The sequence below is a fragment of the Pseudopodoces humilis genome, chromosome 6 (genome assembly GCF_049639895.1).
Source record: "Pseudopodoces humilis isolate 2021_Gansu_Grassland_sample_001 chromosome 6, ASM4963989v1, whole genome shotgun sequence".
In the NCBI taxonomy this organism is placed as follows: Eukaryota; Metazoa; Chordata; class Aves; order Passeriformes; family Paridae; genus Pseudopodoces; species Pseudopodoces humilis.
In genome coordinates this window covers 15849823-15855999 of record NC_142205.1, presented here as the reverse complement: position 1 = coordinate 15855999, position 6177 = coordinate 15849823, and the positions used below count along the sequence as shown (strand labels likewise).

The 6177-nt window shown below is 35.6% G+C and overlaps 1 long non-coding RNA gene across 1 annotated transcript; it reads left to right on the top strand.

Annotated features, from left to right (window-relative positions):
• Positions 1-234: 234 nt before the first annotated feature.
• Positions 235-5685, top strand: LOC148184115 (uncharacterized). The gene is made up of 4 exons (XR_015772726.1): positions 235-339; positions 916-1075; positions 2126-2172; positions 3339-5685. It is a non-coding gene; the product is annotated as an uncharacterized LOC148184115 (long non-coding RNA).
• The last annotated feature ends 492 nt before the right edge of the window (positions 5686-6177 follow it).

The window sequence follows — 6177 nt, the reverse complement described above, 5'->3', positions numbered from 1 at the left end:
ACTATTTCAGTATTAATACTACTGCAACTCAGCCCTAACTCTTTCACAAATTTATTTCCTATAGAAACTCACTATGTTCTCTTCCTCAGACTCTTTCTCATCCTCCTAAAAAGGCAAGAATTTTTCTCATCAAGCAGTAAAGGAATCACTTATTGTACTAATCCTATTACTTCACACTGACACCTTCTCCCAGGTGAATATGGTTTACTGCCCCCAGGGAAACTTCCCCCTTCTGCCTATGGACTTCACCTGAGCAGAGTGCAACACTCAGAGCAGTAGAGAGAAGTAGTTGTTCTTCCTGTACCCAGTCACAGATCTATTAACAAAGCATAACATAGAGTAAGCTATGTACAAAAAGTTCAATTGACTATCATAATGGGCCTGGGTGTAGCTCTAAGCTTGGGTAATCAGGTTAGATAAAAATAGCCTTTGTGTTCTATTTTCTAATCTGAAATGAGTCTCTTTTAGAGAACTTTCTTCTTTTAGAAGAAAGGAAAGAAAATGAAACAGATATTGATTATAGCTGTGTTGGTTTCATCTGGGGTAATTTTTTTTTCCAGTGGCTGGTATGGGGCTAGGTTCTGAACACATCGGTTGCTGGCTCAGATGAAACCACCACAAGCCCTAATTTAGGGAGTGATGAGCTTGTGTTTTGCATTTGTCAGCCCTTGTACTTGGTAATTTTTGAATATATTTTCCTTTGCTCTGATCCTTTTAAAGATGGCATATCACAGGGCTTTTTTGTATTCTGTTTTGGGTTTTCTTCATTGTTTTGTTGTTTGTCAGGATTTTTTTTTTTTAATAATAAAGCTGCTGATACTGCCTAAAAGCCTACAGTATGTGCTAGAGATAGGAGCATTAGTTATGTTAGAGGAGAGTGAGCAGATCTCCAAACAACCTCTCCATAAACTCCAGGGTCCTCACTCCTCCTCAGCGAAAGATGCAAGAGGACTACCAGATCACTTAATATTTTGAGGAAAGATGATTTTTAAGTCATCATTTCTTAAGCAAGCTATACCAAAATTAAAAGAAAGTTCTCTAAAATGGAACTTCAAGAAGCTTACGGCGCTTAAAGGTTTGTATACCTTGTACCAAGAGGATCTCCTTACAACATCTTTCTCTGGCTACTCTTGCCTATCAAAAAAAGCTGTGTTTCTTCTCAATAGGCAGTAGGAAAAACTGTCATAATACCCTTTCTTTGCATACTTTTGCTGCACTGGTAAGATCCCACTCATCCATGTGTAATTTTTGTCATATTTATACAAGGGAATGTGAAGAAAGAAAAATGCATAAGAATATGGTTCAACATTCCTTTCTTTTGACTTTAATTTTCATCCTGAGCTTTGCTTGTATGACAAGGAATTGCTACTGGGTTTAGTATGTGTACATAAGGATATTTATGTATATGTATATATATATATATGTGTGTGTGTGTGTGTGACTTTTGAGAGAGAAAAATCCATTGCAGGTGATCTGGATTCTGCATGGAATTGAACTGTTCTTCACCTTTAAGGTGTTTTTGTTGTTTTCAAGAATATAAACTGGTATTTTAAGGAAGCATACTGGTTCAGAAGGATTTGTTTTACATGCATTTCTCTGCTCCATGGCATATTATTCCTTGGCTGAATACCTCTGTAACTAAGAGGAACTATCTTTCCAGATGATGTATTTTAAGGAAGCATACTGGTTCAGAAGGATTTGTTTTACATGCATTTCTCTGCTCCATGGCATATTATTCCTTGGCTGAATACCTCTGTAACTAAGAGGAACTATCTTTCCAGATGATCAAAAGGGTGACCATTTTCCCATGTCTACAATCTCCACCACTGTTTAAGGTTCTATCTTTAGATGAATCTACTACCTCATTTTCTCTGCTCTAGTCAGAGCACAGATGTGCTTCCCACAGTAAATTCTAGCTGTGGATGATATAGTCAATTCCCATGTTGGATAGAACAGCTGAACATCATATACTGAATGAAGCAGCTCTGAGAAGTGTAAAAAAGAAAAGCAAAATCAAAAAATTGAATAAGTGCACGGCCTGTTTGGTGACCAGCTGTATATCCATGAAAGGTCTTATCATGAGGGCCAATCTGAGTTCATGCTTCTGCTTTATTTGTTTCTCCAGCTTGCTTTATTTCATGCCTTCCCCTCGGCTTTTCTCCTCCACTGTGGGTAAGTTTATCATCTCATCCTAGACATGGTTTTTGTATTATCTATTACATAAGTAACAGTGGCATTATTTTATAAGCAAGCTCCACGGTTTCACTTCTAGTGAAACAAGTAAAACATATCCCAAATAATAAATGCCATAAAGAATGGTGATAGAAGTTATGTAATAATATGGAACACTTAATAATGAACTCTCTTCATATGGAGACATCCTTGGCTGACATTGATTTGTCACATGCTGGGTAAGACTGTTTATGACAACTTCGATCAGAAGTACTCAAATTTATGAAACAATCAGGCCACAGATGGCAGTTAATCTAATCTTTGACTAAATTAATTGGTTTCATAATTGGGTACACATGGAGCTCTTTAAAAATCACAGTCCTCTTAGATATCTTTAACAAGAGAAAGTATGGCTGTTCTAACCAAATGCTTTGTGAAGCTGAAAATAAACGAGAGTGTTGTCCCAGGGAAAACAACCCAAACCTCAGAATGCTGTGATTTTATTTAGTTATACAAAGATAAAAAGCAGTAAGATGAGAATTGGCATGTTTGGTTAAATTTAAGAAACATTTTGTAACTGCACAGAGGTAGGAAATTCATTACAGTTATCCTTTCTCTGGGCACAGAATTCGAGATCAAAATTGGTTTGGATTTTAAAAGCTTATGTAATTTCTACAATGAGTTTTCTGTTAAATCTCTTCCAGTTTCATAGACCTGTAGATACAGTAATGAAAGACTAGAGCCCATTTAAATTATCAACAACAAATGGTGTTTGCTTAAGACATTCTGAGCACTTTGACTCTCCAGTCTGATGGAGTATCTCACTAGAATCTATATTAAGGTAGAAACACCTGAATGATAAATGTTGAGGAAAAGCTGATTGTGAGAATGCATAAAAGGCTAAGAATATGAGAAATAATCTAAATAGGAAAGGCTTATTACAACAGTATGAAAAGTAGTCACTATGAAACCTTGTCAGCCAAATCTGCTGAAGTAATGGAACAGCCTTGGCTTGCAAAAATATTTGTGTAATATTTAAGTGGTTAATTTTTAATTTTTTAAATTTTTAACAGCAAAGCACTACAGTTGAGATAGAGTTTCTACCTTAAAGAACAAAACATTGTCAGCTCTAACACTAGCATTACACATTCTGTTGTTTCTTTCAGTCCGAGACTCTAGAACAAGAAGACAGGAGCCCCTTGGCCTTCCTTTGAAAGAAACTGTAAACATTATACTCAAGAAAAGGTTGAAAACATACCTTGATTCAGCCCTAAGCAGAAAGACAAGAAAAAGTGCAAAATGGAATGTAATTGACTAGAGAGAATGGATGGAGAAGGAGTAGATCTGAATCACTGTGGCACTGGGCCCAAACTTGAAGGAGAGGGATCCCAACACTGCTTTGAAGAGCTGCACACCAGCTTCTCAGCCAGCTAGTTCTGCACTGTGGGGAGGTATTGCCAGGGAATATAGATATCTAGCTGTGAAAACATCCTTCATGGCAAATGGTGAGAAATTAAACACTTAAATTTTGAACAAGAGGAGGAAAAGGAAGAAATCCTCAAAATGTTTGGAATTTATTTGAAATTGCCTTGCCCAAGATAGGGAAGGAAAGGATTACTTCTCTTTGCATCTCAATTCATGAATGCTTGAAATGAAAAAGGCTTTTCCAAAGATGACCAAATTATGAGAAAGGACAACAGAAATATCACACTTTTTCTTATGATCTGCAGTAGATCATCCCTGCTGTCCACTTTTCTCAGCAGGAATCCAATGAAGAACTGTTCGATTTGTCATAGTCAGCATACTGTGACTTCATTTTTTTATTAGCTGAGGGGATTACTTAATGTAGTTCTAGAAAGGAATACTTATCATGAATCTATACTAGTTCTGTTGCTTTGTTTGAATTAGCCTAATACAAAAACAGTCTTTAAAATTAATGTGAAAATGGTAAATGTAAGAAAATAATAAATTAGGAAAAAAACCTACTTGAGAAATAACATGAAGAAAAAAAAATCCATATTTGATTTTAAAATCTCAATATGAAAAAAGGGAAAATAAGAGAACACCTTGGTTATGTTGAATTAACTGCCTTTAAAAAATAGAAATGTTATTTTCAGTACATTGGCAGCACTACTGAGATTGATTATAATCACGTGAAAAGATACTTATTGAGAACCAGCATACAAAAATCAAAATATTTCAAGAATGTGGATATGTGAAGAAATCTAAGGTCACAGCAAACAAAACCCCACAGGACTGATCTAGATACTGAAAGAAAGAGTTGCATTTCAATAATAACCAGGTCCTTTTGTTTCAACTTATTTTGGGTTTGAGAAATCATGGTACTCTCCCTATTTTGCTAAAAGGATAGTGAATTTCATACACAACATTCCTTCTTCTCTTTTACTTTTTTTCAATTCAAGAAGTTTACATTGAGAATGAAGATACAGAATTAGTAAGAAAAGAGGGAAAGGGGAGGTCAGTGGGGGATTCAGAACATACCCTAAACCACATGCAATTCAGCTAAAAGAAAGGTTATACATAAAATTGATAAGATGAAGCCTAAAGATGTAATAAAAACAGTTGTTCTAAATCAATTCATAAATAGTCCTACTTCAAGAGGCAATAATTGTGCAAGTGATGTTACAGGAAATAAACTGCCTTACCTAAGTGACTACCACTTGAAGTGTATGTTGGTTATAAAATGTCAGCCTATTCTGGAAACTACAGCTGGAAAGAGATGTAAAGGACTCCAAAATATGAATTTCTGCAGTAAAACCAAAAACCTGCTACATGCATACACCTTCCTCATCACTGACTCACACTCCTGGGGAGATGGTAGAGACCTAGGAGGTGATACCCTACATTCTTCTTCCTTGGCAATGGCTCTCATGGAACAGACAGCTTCAGAACGTGTTGCTTATGTAATCTTTCATCTATATTGCAATCCTTCAGGGAGAAGGAACTATCTCCTGTGATGTTCCACACATGCTGTATCTTGTCACATGTTCTGTTGGTTCAACTTTCATACAGGGAAACATACCCAGTGCGACATTCCATACAAGGAAGGGTAGGTTTTAGGGAAAACACTTCTTTCTTAGCTTAAATAATAATTAAGCAATGGAAGTCTGCAATGGAAGTAGCAGTCCTTATCTTACTTAGCTTTAGCAAGTTCTTAGCTACTGTAATTATAAAAGTCATTCATGAAGATATAAACAGTTTTTTGTCTTTTCAATTATAACACAAGTTTGGGTTACTAGTGCATTCTCTGATGGCTCGCTCAGTATTTCATGTCCATCTCCAATATTAAGCTGCAATTAGTGATCTATTCTCTCTGGATTTAATAGCAGTATATTTTCAGCTGCAGAGTTGCTCTGGTGATGGCATACTTAAATTACTTGGCCACATGGGAAATTTTATAGAGAGTGAGTGACATTACTTCGCTGTGTGGAACATAGGATAACGGTTTAAATGGAAGGAAAAACAGCCATATTTGATAGATAGTACTATAGAGACATCACTTAGGAGTATATATAGGATTTTACCTTCCCTCCAAATTTAACTTTAATAGTCAAATAATGACATGTTAAAACAGCAGTCTAATCTACAGTAGAGTAATTTGTTATTTTCTGGCATTTCAAGCTGATTGCTTTCACTAACACACCTTTTTCTGCCAGACTAGTACTGAAACAAGATCATCCTCATAAGAACACTTTGAGAATAATAAATATTTTAAATTAGAACTGAACTAAAGTTTCTCTTCTGCTTGTTTTTTATAATATAACACCATGGAGTCTTTCATATAGTTGCATATTAATATTTTATTTCACCTTACAAGCCTGTGTTGTTTAAAGTCCCACTTTTTTCAACCATACTGAAACATAGCTCTGCTTTGAGGAACGTTTCTGTAAAGTAACATGATTTTACTACGATCAAGCGTGCTCAGCTCACCATAAAAGTTGTGTGATTGTTTTTCTAGCTCTAAGAGTTTGTCTAAATACAATG